Source organism: Gigantopelta aegis, chromosome 14 (assembly GCF_016097555.1).
Source record: "Gigantopelta aegis isolate Gae_Host chromosome 14, Gae_host_genome, whole genome shotgun sequence".
NCBI lineage: Eukaryota > Metazoa > Mollusca > Gastropoda > Neomphalida > Peltospiridae > Gigantopelta > Gigantopelta aegis.
Genome location: NC_054712.1, coordinates 48,211,551 through 48,227,453, shown reverse-complemented (window position 1 = coordinate 48,227,453; position 15,903 = coordinate 48,211,551). Strand labels below are relative to the sequence as shown.

The window sequence follows — 15,903 nt, the reverse complement described above, 5'->3', positions numbered from 1 at the left end:
AATGTAGCAGGTTTCCTTTAAAACTATATATCAGAATTATCTAATGTCTTCACATCCAGTGATGATTAATAATAAATCTGAATGATTGGTAATAAATCAATGTGCTCTAGTGATGGTGTTAAACATAACCAACTTTTAACTTTTTTAAAGATCACAACCTATCATTTCAAGTGAATACTTGATCTCAAGTAAAATATAGATACCAAAAAAACGGTTAAACCTTTGGACTTTATGCTGGCGTATGATGATGGGTTCACATCCCAGTACCGGCTATCACCCAGAGAGTTTTAATGGATCAGAGTGGTCTATGACACTATAACCAACTTTTAACTTTTTTTAAGATCACAACCTATCATTTCAAGTGAATACTTGATCTCAAGTAAAATATAGATACCAAAAAACTGGTTAAACCTTTGGACTTTACGCTGGCATATGATGATGGGTTCACATCCCAGTACCGGCTATCACCCAGAGAGTTTTAATGGATCAGAGTGGTCTATGACACTATAACCAACTTCTAACCACTACAAGTTTACAAATTTACAATGGGGGTTTAGAATGATCAAGATTGTTACAAATTACCTATACAAACTGAGTCATTAATTTTGTTTCAAAAAAAAAATCATTATTTTATTTTACCATTACTTGACTGTTTTGTTTGAGTTTGGATCTTTAAAGTGTAAAATAGGTTAAAATAGGTAATCTGATCATAAATTTTAAATAAACAGTAAAGATATCACAGCTGGATTCATTGGCTCTATTAAGTCCAGAGACCCAAGGCAATTGGTAATATTGCCCACCCATTTCTGCAGTTTAATAGGTAATTGGTGAAAGAGCTAGCCCAGGGCCGGATTACTTGATGATGGATATTTATTGCATACAGAATTTTTGTGTTTTTCTCAAAACTTTGAACTTTGAGAAACAATGTGTTTACTGTACAGTATGACATTGCAAGAGAAATAATGTGTTTACAGTACAACATTACATTGTGGGTGATATATAGAGAATAATACATGAGTGGCCATCAGATACCATTTATCTCACAACGGGTTGTTTTAAAATTTATCTAATGAGCGAAATAAATGGTATCTAATGGATACGAATATATTATTCTATTTCTTACATATCCTCAAAAAACATGTTTAAAGCAAATTTTAACATCTTTACCAACTAAAAGATATTTACAACTCTTTGCACTTACGCGCCACAGATACATGATTGCCAGGTTGATTATATGTCACTGTGCTGTTTTTTTATTGGATATATGGCATTGGTGACCTGGTCATCACCTAGGAGCAACCAGTCGTATGACTTGAAATTGTTACCAGTAACACACGTACATGTATTAACAACTATATGTTATCAAAAATAATGCATGGTGTTCTCACCAGCAGGTGTGTAAGATGTCATTGTAAATATAGTTCTTCTCTAAAATGAATATCACTAGTTTGGTAATTACTTTAAGCAGGGTAAGCAGAACATTTTGCCAAATTATCTAATCATTTTTTTTTTAATTTGCAGAAACTTATTTTGTAACAAAACATCAGTTATTGCATAAAATTATTTTGCGAAATTCAACTAAATTTTGCCATTTGTTTTTAAAATTCACACTTGGCAAATTTGCCGAGTAACAGAGCTAACCTAGTATATGGTGTGTACCTGTAATTCTTTATTTTCTTGACAATAATATATATTTAAAAATGGCAGCAATTACTGATGTTGACATCTGATGCAGATTGTTAGCAGCAGCAGCAGCATGTGAGTTTATATTTCTGTTTTCATTAGTAAAATATAGTAAATTATCTACAGTTAGTTTTGTTTAACCACACCACTAGTGCACATTGATTTATTCATCACTGGCTATTGGATGTCAAACATTTAATCTTAGGGAGAAACCTGCTGCATTTTTCAATTAGCAGCCAGGGATCTTTTATATGCACTTTTCCTTAGATAGGACAGCACATATCACCAACTTTGATATACCAGTTATGGGGCAGTAATTAAGATGGGGGGGAACATAGTCCAGTGTTAAAGCGCTCGCTTGATACACGGTCGGAATGGGATCAATACTCATCAGTGGGCCTTTTGGGCTATTTCTCATTACTGACATAGCACCACGATCGGTATATTAAAGGCCATGGTATGTGCTATCCTGTCTATGGCATGACTCATATAAAAGATCCCTTGCTACTAATGGAAAAATGTAACGTGTTTCTTCTCTAAGACAATGTAAAAATTACCAAACTGTTTGTCATTCAATAGCTGATGATTCATAGATCAATGTGCTATAGTGGTGTCAAACTTTAACTTTTGGTTTTGGGTTTTTTCCCATCTTAACCAAATCAGAAAATGGGTGTACGGAGGGGGTTCAATCCTGCAGGCAGACACCTCAGGTGAGTGCCTTATCAACTGAGTTAGATCCATCCCCAAATTATCAAAAACTTTAAAAGTTGTATTACTACCGTACTTTAAAAGTTGTGTTTTAGTTTATCCATGTTTTGGCTTGTATTGACAGGTTACAACTTAATGCACATTAATTTTAGTTTCATCAATCACTTTGAATACATCAGAGATTACAGCCAGATAAACTGTAAGAGAATTTTTTGTGTTAAGAAATGTTATACCTTTCTGTTTACGTAAAAAAACAAAACAATGTAAAAACTCCTGCACTACTTCGTACATAAAGTATTCCAACTTCACTGGAGTGTGCTCATTTACAAACAAAAGGATGTATTAGTTTTCTTAATCTTCCCAAGCGACGACACCAGCCAACTAACTTGTCATGAGTGCAAAGTGCAGAGGAGCAGAAAAACTTTTCTGCATATAAAATATATCTCTCCTCAGTCGAGCACCCATTAGCCTGCTGGGTGATTCTGCCGTGCGCTCAGGGGAAAAGTTGCAGCGACCGTGCGTCACATGGTGCCAACTGTTGCCTGAGACCAGCGCTGGATGTCATCGGTGACTGACATGGCTGGTATTCGGTCCTGCTCAAAGTTCAAAGAGATTGAATGTTAGGCCAAGATCCTATCAGAGAAGAGTGGAGCTTCTTGGTCGAGCCGTGGGCTACCTGCAGTCTGGTGACACTGCCGGATCCATTAACCAGTCTGCCTTCCTTCTTTCCTTCGCCAGCCAGCCAGCCAGTCAGCGAGTCGTTTAAAGCACCTGAGTTGTTTGAAGCACCTGACTATCTCGTTAAGTCTCTGTTGGCCTGCATACCTCCCTGTGACAATGGTTTTAGTTTATCATCTCGCAGCACTCCAGGAGTGGGCTGTGAGAACAGTCTGACTGAAAGGACCTGTGGCAGACGGACAGCCAGGCAAGCAGACGACACTTTGTGTGCTTTCCACTATTCAACTTTTCTTTCGGGTGTTTTTTTTGGCAGTGAAGAACTTTTTGTCAACTTTTTTCTCTCGGCTGAACTTTTTTTCTCTCTCTCTCTCTCTCTCTGCAGAGCCAAACATTTCATATTGAGTTTGTCGTCAGGTGCTATTAATAGGCTGATTGAATCTACGTTGACAATAGAATTAAGGACTGTGGAACTGATTGGTCTATGAAAAAGAGATGAGAACTTTTCATTTATTTGTTGTGATCTGCTCTTGAATGATTCACCTGTGCAAGTCTTACCTGTTGGAAGAAACATTTTCTCACCTGACTAGTCTGTATTATTCCATAATGGTAAGTCAAGAATTTGTTATTCACATTTATTAACAAATATTTTTTTTTAATTAACCAAAGTTCATGATTTTTATGGATTTGAAATTTTTAATTTGCACCAGATAAAAATAGGGTCTTTATATTTTGCTGGTGAAATTATTTACAGAGTTGTACATTGAAACATTAAAACATCTAAACATTCAACATTTTTTATTTGCTATTTATCACATTCATCGTTACCTTTGTTTGATACCAACTAGTCAATGTGTATTTTTGTGGTATCGTTAAACATTCATTCATTTATTTAACTTTGACTAAAAATAACTGATAATTTTGTTATGCTGAAGTGTCAAATACATTTATTTTTTTAAATCCATTAAATCTATACATTCTAATTGAGTCTTTAATTAACAGTAAAGTAAGTCATATGAAACTGACCAGTTTTTCTAAATAATATATCAAAGTATGTGGTATGTGATGTCCTATCTAAAAATGTACTGGTAAGAATAACGTTAATAATTTGCTTAAAAAGCCTGAATGGAGACATATTTAATATATTTGTTTTCATATTTATGTACTGAACTGTAGACATACGCATTATATTAAATATGGACAGTCCAAGTTGTTAAAATTAAATTGTGTCCGATTAAGGTATGTTTTGGTGGTGCATGTTGCCACACTCACTCTCATACTTCATAAAATGGATCATTTCCCATTCAAAGTTAATTGATAATGGAAATGTCACAAGTTAGTTTATTCTTCTCAGGTGTAAACAGCAGTATTTAAAAAAAAAAAGAAGAGAGAGAGCATACAACAACCACCTTTGTTGCTAGTAAAACAAGAAGGGCCTGTGTAGCAGAAGCAGGTTTCTTCTTTGATTCTGTAGACGTGTATTATACAGTTGTTTGCTGTTTACATGTAATACAGCCACTGATAGTGATAATTCACTGCTTGGGTGTCATTAAACAGGCATTCCGGTTCTTTTTCTTTATTCCGGTTCTTATTCATCAACAATGGCCGAAAGTTAATTAATAGAGAAATTGGTGGATAAAGAACTGTAAGTATTATTATTGAGGAAGTGCAACTTGAGGTCTCCTCTCTTACTAGACTGAGTGGAATCGGCGAAGCGTGAAATGTTGACAAACTTCTTCATAGGGATGTGTCACTTGACTGATTATCTGAGGTGATCAACCGTGACTGCCACTTCCACTCATACATGTAGGCTGTTAATATGGTGCCATGTCTTATGGATGGGTGGGGTGGGGGGAGGGTTGATGGGGCCCTATTTGGTAACAGTATTTTTTTATAAATTATTTTATAACATTGGCTAGCTTTGTTATTCTCTTAAATTTCATTTCTATGCAACCTGTTAATAACATGGGTTTATAGTAAAAAAAAAAATTGTGAATTCCATTTTTAGGTTTAAATTTGTTCAGACTGTGGTATGTGCTGTTATGTAAGTGGATTTTTTTTTTTTTTAAAGATCCCTTATTGCTATTTGGTAAGAGTAGCCTATAGAGGCAACAGGTTTTTCCTTATAGTTATACCAAGGGGAAAAAAAAGAGAGAGCATATGTTAATTAATACTCCAAAGAATTGTAATTAAAATGAGTTGAGATGCCATTAACATTCTTTTCTTTTCCTGCCATGGGCAGGCAGCACAAACAGCCAAATTGTGTTTCCAGGAATGCATGCTTAAGCTGTACTCGGGTTTATAACCATGAAAATTAGTCTTTATTATCATCACTATCATCATCATCACCATCACCACCACCATCATCGTCATCATCACCATCACCATCATCATCACTATCATCATCACCATCGTCATCACCATCATCATCACTATCATCATCATCACAATCACAATCATCACCATCATCATCATGACCACCATGACCATGACCACCATGACCACCATTAACATCATCACTATCTAAGACACATCATCTCTGTTTCTACCTGTAACAGATTGACACTGTTAAACAGGGGGAAAAAAACAAAAAAGAAGACATTTTGTTGTTGATATATCTAGTGCCTGAAGGGAAATTCATATGCTTCTCTGTGAAAATGTGTTTTGAAAGCTGCTATTTACCTGTATGTTATGTTTAAAATGTATTATGATGAAGCAGTTTATAATTCTTGACAAAAATGACATTGCTGTGCTGATAATAATTTTACAATTCTTACATGTCTTAATATTTAAACAAAAATTAAATAAAACAAAAAATGAGGTGGAATGACAAAAGAATTTCATTACATAAGCAAACATAATTAAATAGATTTAAAAAAAAAGAAAAAAGATTTAATTTCTTTAATTATAATAGAACCCTAAACTTATATTTGTTTTTTGGCACATAAATTGATGTCATTGGCAAACTATTGACAAAATGGTTGAAAACCATTTCAATATTGTACAAATAGGTGTTTTTTTAACATACATGTACTCTAAATTACTTTTCAAAGTGAAACCGAGAAGAAAAAAGGAAAGTAGTTGCATGTATATATGTGTTTACTGTAAAACACTACTTAGCTTCAAGACATATACTATTATCATTGTTATTGTACTTAGGAAAAGGTTTGTCACAGGTAACCCAGACACCTAAACAATTTCCCAGGCCTCTAAAGTTTGCACTCGGGAAAGAAATTTATGCCAATTACTGGTGCGTTCCCAAGACGGATAGCTCCAAGTGCCATGTCATTTAGAAGTTTGCTATTGTGTAGCCGTGGGCAAATAGACTATATGATAGAAGATTTTCAAAAGTACCGTGAGTCACGGGCAATTCAGACCTGACCTGTTTTCTGATAATGCTTTCATGCTAGACAGAGAGAGAAAGAGGCAGAGAGAGGGGGAAAGAGAAAGAAAGAAAGGCAGAGAGAGAGAGAGGAGGGAGGGAGAAAGAGGAGGGGAGAGAGACAGAGAGAGAAAGACAGAGAGAGAGACAGAGAGACAGGCAGAGAGACAGTGGGAAACCAGTGATGGAAACTGTCCCCAGCATTACCACTTGTTGCTGCTGCGTATGTTTGTTCTGGTGTGCTATCTACACGGTCGCTGATTGTTGGGTACAGGTTTTCCGGGTCTCTCTATCTCTCCGTATCCCATCAACCTTGAGTGTAGGCAGGTTATCACCTGTGTATGGTAGGAATATCTCTGGCACTCGCCAACTTCACCCATTGTGAATTTTAAAAAAAACAATTGGCAAATTATATTTTAATTTATTAAAAGAAGTTCATGTAGTAATAATTACTACATGAACTTCTTTTACCAAATTAAAATAAAATTTGCCAATTGTTTTTTTTTCAAAATTAATTTGGTATTTTGTTACAAAATAACTGGGTTTCTATAATGTTTGGAAGTTTAATAGATAATTTGGAACAAATTTCTGCTAACTCAGAGCTAGCCAGGAGAGTTTGATCTTTTTGTTTTTCAACAAATCCAGATTGAAGTTGGAATTGTAAAGAGATATTTCTTACTTTGTCGTTACTGTTACCTGTTTCAGGTTAATAGAGCTTTGAGAACTATTAAAATTCATCTTTTAAAAAAAGAAGATATATTAATGTTTATATACCCGCCATGTTTCTGGTTGTTTAAAGGGGAAGGATCTAGCTCAGTTAAATCTCTTTCTGTCTATCTGTCTGTCTGTCTGTCAGTCATCATGTTCAGATTGAAGTTGGAATTGTAATCAGATATTTTTTACTTGCTAGCAGTCGCCAAAATCGCTGATTGTGAATTTTAAAAACAACTGTCAAATTTTATTTTATGTCGGCGAAATAATTTTACTATATTTTGTTAGAAAATAACTGGTTTTCTGCCATTTTTGAAGATTAATAGATACTTTGGCAAAAAAATTGTGTTAACCCAGAGGTAGCCCTGGTAGTTATTGTTAAATATTTCTGGTTAATAGAGCTTTTTAAACTATTACAATTCAATATTAAATCTTTTTTTAAAAAGAAGATATTAATGTTTATATATCGGCCATGTTTCTGGTGATTTTATGGAGCAGGATCTTGATCGGTTGGTTAAAGGGACATTCCGAAAAATAAAATATTTCTACGATTAAACTTACATATTAAATATATTTTCTTGTTTAGAATATTCATCAATGTGTTTCTGGTCATCTTAATATTTGTAAGAAGCCCAAACTGGATTTTGTCTTCAAATAATTTCATACGTAGGTGCTTTAGTTATAGGATTGAACATTTCGATGGAATCATTTTCTGATAAAAAAAATTATTATTATAAATTGATCACCACCAACACCAAAGTGATTGCTTTGTATCAGTTTTAGGGTACCGTAATTGTTTAAAAACAAAAACAGAAAACCCTCACGTTTAGGCCAATTTAGGGTGAGCAGGTTAAAATTAGGGCTTGTCGGGTAAGCAGAAGCAGAAACAGAAACTATTTTGTTATGCCTTATTAATAGGAGTTCCTCAGTAATGGTAGTGGGTTCTCTCTCTCTCTCTCTCTCTCTCTCTCTCTCTCTCTCTCTCTCTCTCTCTCTCTCTCTCTCTCTCTCTCATTCTTGTTAGACATTAAAATGTGCTGTTAAACAAATACCCCTTTCTTTATTTCCTTGAGATCTTCGGTTAATCGGGCTTCCTCGCTTATCTGTATGGTCCTTAACTTATCTGTATGGTCCTTAACCACATGTCCAATGCCATATAACTATTTTAAAAATGTGTTGAGTCTCAGTTTATTTTGTTTAATGACACCACTGGAGCACATTGATTAATTAATCACTGGCTAATGGATGTCGAACATGTGGTAATTCTGACATGTACCAGTAGTCCTCAGAGGAAACTTTCTACATTTTTCCGTATGCAGCAAGGGATCTTTTATATGCTCCGTCCCACAGACAGGATAGCACATACCACAGCCTTTGATATACCAGTCGTGGTGCACTGACTGGAACGAGGGTGTTGAGTCTCAGAGTGCATCGTTAATTGAAAATGTGACTGTGTCAAAATTACCAAATGTTTGACATCCAGTAGCCGATGATTAATAAATCAAAGTGCTCTAGTGGTGTCATTAAATAAAAACGTTTTTTCCCCGTTAATTAAAACATTCCTGCCTTCCTTCCTAGGTTAAAGTTCTGTTATTGGCCAAATCACCCAATAAAATTTGAAGTTGTATTTTAATATCTTAAGTTTTATTAATATAAGACAAATATTTTTAAAAAATTTAAAAGATAATTTTGTGATTATAATTTCACTGAAGAAGTTATTTGAAAGTTAGCATGTTTAATATCCATTCCTATCACTTATTTGGTTTAGTTATAAAATTTGTTTTACTATACATTGCAAACAAAACATTTGCTGAATTGTATTCAAAATCTGTAAAGTGTTTTTCTGTTGACTAACACAGGCATAATCACCTCTAATGTTTCCCATCTAATTTTGCATTACCGGCCATTGTAACATTTTGAACTCCAGATGACTAGCAACATATTCGAACTGACCATTGTCCAGAGAGAATGCCAAATTGCTAATTAATATTCATGAAGGACCATCTCATAATGAAGATGTAGACACATTTAAAACTCTATGGTCTCTTTGTTTTTTATATGTTGTAGTTACTTAGCAAAATTAAACTGAACATTTCTAATAGGGTTTGTAGTAATTATAATAAGGGACATTTATGTTTTTAAAGTAATGTTGTTTTTGTAACTTTAATGAGTCATACAAATGCCTTCAACTCATTTGTTCCAAGCCATTAGTTCTTCTGCATAACATAATAATAAACAAATGAAGCAAATTAGTTTTTAAAATACCTACGTTGACCAGTCAACTGGTAGTGAGTTGAATTGATTGAGCCATTTTTATAAAAAGATAATTTTCAAGTAATTTAACTTTATAAAGAATATAATTAATAGCTTTTATTTAATGCAACAAAATTAACGCTTTAGAGGGTTTTTTTTGTTTTTGTTTTTTTAAACAACCCTCACTTTTATTTATCAATGTGTAATAGATAACGTGTATAAATAATACTTGTTGCTTTCTTAAACAATTAAATATGCTCTCTGTTGTCTAGGCAATCTTCTAATTCTGTAACTAAAACAAGTAACACTAATTATTCTCTTTGTTGTTGTTAGAAGGGAAATGACATTAATGCTCCCCCCTCCCCAACAACAAACCCCACTTGAAATGGCCACATTAATGTCGATAGGAATTGTCCACAGAGCCAATTAACTTGATCCAACAATGACTCTAAACTGCAAGCTGTCACCGAACAGAATTAGAAGTTCTCTGACAATAATCCTGAAAGCGGTGTGTATGAATTGTGGTGGGGCCCCGCCTGGAAGTGGAATGGTGGGTCCCTGCTGTTGGTGTCAACACGTGTGTCTGTGAACGACATCGCTGCGTTGCAGCAACACTGCAGGCTTGCTGCTGCCTGAATTAACCGTTAGATTTGGAATATTGACTGCAATCTTTCTTTTGATGGCAACAGATGTTGCCAGAATTTGGCTGCGGCTGAAATGGGTTTCAGACTACCAGCAGCGACTGTTTGACTTGACACTTTGCTGTTAATGCAGATGCACAATTTGCATTCATCGATTGGCCGGTTCTGGTGCTATTGTCTAAACTGCACTCGTAATTTTATTTTTATTTTATTTTTTAAATATTGCTCAACTTGGAACTTTGCTGTACCTTTTATCCAGTTTTAATTATTAGAATTTGGTTATGTTAATTATAAGTGATTTTATGTGCATGAATAAGATAGAAACTATTTTTTAAAGTTTTATCTTCTATGCCTATATTCATAGTGTGGCAATAATTTATTTTAATTTTAGTTGCAGGTATTTAATAATGTTAATGTGTTAGTTGTGTTTTACATTATTTTATTGACATGGAAAAAAAAACCAATACCAAGATTTTTTTTAAAGTTTATTTGTGTTTGCTGCATTTGCTAAACTATTGAAAACACATCAATTGATTTTTATGTTTTAGTTTCAGATTATAATATTATATTTTGTTTAAACCTGCTCCAACATACACTGGGTTTTAAAAAAAATTCCCTGTCCATGAATTATTTCATTCTTACCAGTGCCGCCAAACTGGTATATCAAAGGCAAAGGTATGTAATGTCCTGTCTGTCAAAAACTATATAAAACCCCATTACTGCTAATTGGTAGGAGTAGCCATTATGGCAATTTGTTTTATTCTTCTTCACCAACAACAAAAAGGTTTGTTTTGTTTAATGACCCCACTAGAGCAAACTAATTAAGTAATCAGTGGCTATTGGATGTCAAACATTTAGTAAATCTGATGAATAGTCTTCAGAACAACCCCACTAGAGCAAACTGATTAAGTACTCAGTTGCTATTGGATGTCAAACATTTAGTAAATCTGATGAATAGTCTTCAGAACAATCCCACTACATTTTTCCATTTCATTCATTTCATTTCAACTTATTTTCGTGCTCATATCCAATTAAGGTTCAAGCACACTTTCCTGGGCACATACTTCAGGACAGTGGGTTAGTTGTTAATTGTTAGTGGTTAGTAACATAGAAGAGGGTGTAGTGGTCTTACACCTACCCACTGAGTTGTTAAAATTCGCTCTGGATGGGAGCTGGTACCAGGCTGCGAACCCTGTACCTATCGGCCATCGAGGCCGGTCACTTCCCCCCCCCCCCCATTGGTCATGGTCATAGGGTTTTACGTGCACATTCAGAACAAGCTGTTGTAGCGCTCGCCCATTGGCAACAAGGGTTCTTTTATATGCACTTTTCCACAGACAGGACAGAGCATAGAGAATATACCAGTTGTAGGACACTGATTGGAACAAGGAAATAGCCCAGTCAGATCAAGAAGGGGGGATTCTATCATCCTACACCAGTTCCACAGGTAAGGGCTCCACTGACTGAGCAGGATCGTGCCCTGGGGTGGGGGTGGGTGGGTGGGTGGGGGTATTATTAAACATACATTTGATTAGTCAAAGGGGTGGAGGAGGGGGGGGGGCACAGGAACTAGCTCATTTGGAAGAGTGCTCACCTGACAAGCATATCAAAGGCTGTGGTATATGTTGTCTTGTCTGTAGAAAAGTGCATATAAAAGATCCCTTGCTGCTAACTGAGAAATGTAGCAGGTTTCCTCCAAGACAAAGTCAAATATTCTCAAATATTTGACACCCAACAGCCTAAGTTTAACAATCCCTGCAGTTGCCCATGGCAATTAATCGGCCATACCATGAAGATTGCTGTGGAGCATTTCATTCTCTATGGCACCTTTTCCAGCCAATGCACCACGACTGGTACATAAAGGCTGTGGTATGTACTATCCTGTCTGTGGGATGGTACATATAAAAGATCCCTTGCTGCTAATTGAAAAGAGTAGCACATGAAGTGGCGACAGCAGGTTTCCTCTCTCAATATCTGTGTGGTCCTTAACCATATGTCTGATATCATATAACCATAAATAAAATGTGTCGAGTGTGTCATTAAATAAAACATTTCTATATTATGATTTTTGATTTCCACTGCATGTTTTTTGCTGTAGTCATTTTCTTAATTGCAGAGGTTGGTTTAATAAATCAATGTGTCTAGTGTGTCATCAAACATAACAAACTTAAACTCCTTTTTTTTTTCTTTTTTTTTTAATCTGTGTGCTGGGGTGTCCTGTAAGAAACATGTCTTTCCTTGAGCCCAGTTGCAGTCTTCAGATAGACTTAGATTAAACCAGATCAGGAGTCGGTGTCACAGTGTGTTTTCTTTAATCTGCCGAGGCCTCACATTTCTTTGTACTTCATGACCAGGACATTCACTCAACGCTTTCACAGAATTTCCTTTTTTATACGAAATAAATTCTATTATAAGAACCAGCAGCCAGCCCACTTAAGAACAAAGACTATTTAATGTATTTCAAGTTGGTTAATTGTTAAATTACTGAGCAAGGAAATGGTTATATTGTTGTATCTTTGAATATTGTGGTGGGGCATTTTGGGTTGTTTTTTCCAAGGCTTAACATCATTATAACAATAATTGAAAGATGTCAATTAAGGATCTGGGCCCCGTTCCACGAAGCAATCTTAGTCCTAAGATTACCTTAGGCGCTTAGCTACCCTATGCACTTAAGTTGATCTTAGGGCTAAGATCGCTTCGTGAAATGGGGCCCTGGAAAATGTATCGGTACATCATGAAAACTGCTCCATAAGCCCCAGGGACATATCCCATTGCCCATGCTCCGAGCAGGTCATTTAGAGGGAGTGGCAGGAGGAACTTGAATGAAAGCTTTATTTTGATCAGTGCTTATAATATTTCATTATTAAAAATACCAAAGCACCATAATGCCTATCATTAGATTTCTAAAATATTGAAATTACAGAAAGGTTTATTTCATCCTGCAGTCAACCACCAACAACTCTTTGGCCAAATTTGATCTTCCACATAGCTTCACTGGTATTGATTTTTAAAAACATTTATGGTTTAGTCAGGCCATCTTCAACACAGTGTTCAAAAATAGCTTTCAAAAACTTGAAATAAATTCAGACTGTATTGGTATTTTGCCAAATATGAATACCTAATAGTGTTTATCAAAACATTTTTTCAGTCAAACCTTTTAATTTAAAAAAAACAAAATTCTATCTGATTTAGAAACAAGATATGGAATCTTTTCTGTTAATACACAAACAACAATCTGTTATTTTTTTTTTAGTTTTTCTCTTCGAAAGCCTCTTAACTAAAATACATACATATACATGTATATATATCTTATTCTACGAGAATATAAGAAGAAATAATGTTATCAAAAAGAAAATTAAATTAAATTAAATTAAATAAATATGTTATCAGAAGAAAAACATATTTCCTAACCTTAACTTATTTTAAAAATTGCACAAACATGCTATCGGAATGTAAAAAAGTTTCTCTGCGTACCTGTACATTATTAAAACTGTTTAATGCTGGAGAAACTATTCTTTATTGTGATCTAAATGACACGTGTAAGTAGGTAAAGGCTCTTAGAGGTGAGCAATAAAAAAAAATTAAGTATTTGCTGTGACCGTGTGGAATACAAGAAATAGGTAGCAGGTAGAAACATCCCTCAAGACGTATTCCCTTTGTATAATATAATGGTTCCCTAGATTAATGCTTCAGGCTGCTGGCCACTGAAAAACTGCTTTTGTTGTGAATGAGCTCGCTGGAGCGGAACTGCCCCAAGTCTGAGTTCCACCTGATTCCCAGTGGCTTGCACTTTCATACTGAGATGTTTATTACACGAATACACCACAAGTAAAGAAATGTGTGCAGTCACCTCTGGAGTAATGATTCATCAAATGGTATTTGGCTTTTTTTTGTGTGTGTGTGTGTGTGTGTGTGTGTACAGCACGATTTGATAGCAAAGTTTTGGATAAAAGTGGTTCATTCATGTGAGATGTGGTTTAGAAAGTGCTTGGTACTTGTGTTGGAATTTTTATAACTTTACAAAAATTTTCAGTAAAATTATTTTAGGTAAAATCTACAAAGTTTTCAAAAAGTTACTTTTGTTTATTTAGTATGGAATATTTGTAAAGAGATTTTTTTTATTATGAAAGAAACTTTGTTTGGTGCATATACAATGTATTTGTTTATGTAAATACCTGGATTTTTTTCTCGTAAATAAATTTATTTCTATATCACCAAAGAGTAATAGTTCAAAAATTTGCTAAGGCATATTAAAAAAAATATTTCTTCACTTATTAATGTATAAATTAAATTTTTAAAAATTGTGAAATAAATGAAATGTTTTTTTGCTGTTGGAACCAACTACAGATTGGTCTGTTATTATTGGCACAAAATGCAACTGGAGCAGTGTAAAGGTGTTTAATTAAATAACTTGCAAGCAGAACTACTTAAGGTTTACATACACAAACTAAAGTTTCATAAATGATATTGAAATGACCTATTCATTCCAAAAGAATCGGTAAGCTTCAGTTTGATTTGAGCGTTTAGGTTTGTGCTTCAGTTTGCTAAGAGTATCTACAGGTTCCATTACACCAAATCAGTTCCCATTACCAGCAATGTAAATATTTTCTAATAAAACTGATATAAGCTGTGTATCAACGCACCCAAGCGATATATAATATAACATGTGCAAACTGACCTTTTTATCTGCCTGCAAGAACACTGGGTGTCAGATGGCATTTAAGAGTTTAAAGATTTTTTTTCTGTCTCAGAAACTTTTGCTCTTTTGTAGTTGTATCCAATACTGGTTTTATCTCCTAGTGTACATTGCATAACAACTGTACACCACATAAATGTGTATTTGTAGGAAATAGATAACAGTATTTGCACAAATAAATTTACTGCACTGTGACACTGTCAGCTCCTACTAGGACCCATAACTCCATGATTTGGGACAAGGTAACCAATATTTGAATGAACTGGGCAGAATCGTTTATCAACTGAAGGACCACTTCAAATAGCCTAATAATACTGACAGCATATAAACCTACAACCACTCAAATTACTTGCAATAGCAGCTTGGTAGTAACATATAACTCGGACTATTACAGGAGCATTTCCTACCATCAGTTTGTAAATATTTTAGTCAATAAATCCAATATCAACCCTTGCAATTAAGAGAATGTCTACTGCAAAAAATATGTCATGAAAAAACCCCAATTGAATATAGTTCACTTAAAAAAAGTGTTATGGAGAATTTTAAAAAATATCCCGGGCAATCTCCACTGCATTGCCAGTTGCCATGTGCAATTGTAGAAGTTATATATTATAATAATATGTAATAATAATTTTTTTAATACTTTAATTCTAACATAATCGGGGTTTCTGCAAGAGGATAGGCCTACAAAGGGTAAAATTACATACCAAAATATCTTGGAAATTAATGGATATATATTTTTTAATTTTTTGAAAGATGATAGTAAGAGAAGTGCTGTTAAAATTTTGTCACGGTACATGAAATCTGGTGTCCAATTTTGAAAAATTTCAACCCATAACCACCTAGTAGGGGCACTTATGTTCTGTTTTGTTTTTATTATGTACCCTCAAATTATTTTCTGGCAGAAACCCTGATAATAAATTCTTAGTATTGTTAAAAGTTGTAAGACATTTTACTAAAATTACTTTTTCAGGGTTTGACAAATCCACTGGCCTTTGGTCCTAGCTAGTGAAAATATGGTCTGGGTTAGTGGAAATATTCTCCTGTATAACTGTATATTAGGGCACTAGCCAAAGCTTCTGTGAGAGCTAGTGACTTTCTCAAACAGTTGTCAAACACTGCATTCCTTTTCTATCCATAATTGAGTCTGTTTT

General features: G+C 34.6%; 1 protein-coding gene across 2 annotated transcripts in view; it reads left to right on the top strand.

Moving 5' to 3' along the window:
* LOC121388158 overlaps window positions 1–15,903 on the top strand; it is a 74,628-nt gene that overhangs the window by 20,812 nt on the left and 37,913 nt on the right. Inside the window, exon 1 of one of the 2 annotated variants that reach the window (XM_041519395.1) lies at window positions 2,673–3,675. The exons of the other annotated variant lie outside the window; for it this stretch is intronic. The gene's annotated coding sequence lies outside the window, so the exon portion shown is untranslated. Of the gene's footprint in view, window positions 1–2,672; window positions 3,676–15,903 lie in introns of those variants that run through there. 2 annotated transcript variants of the gene reach the window in all.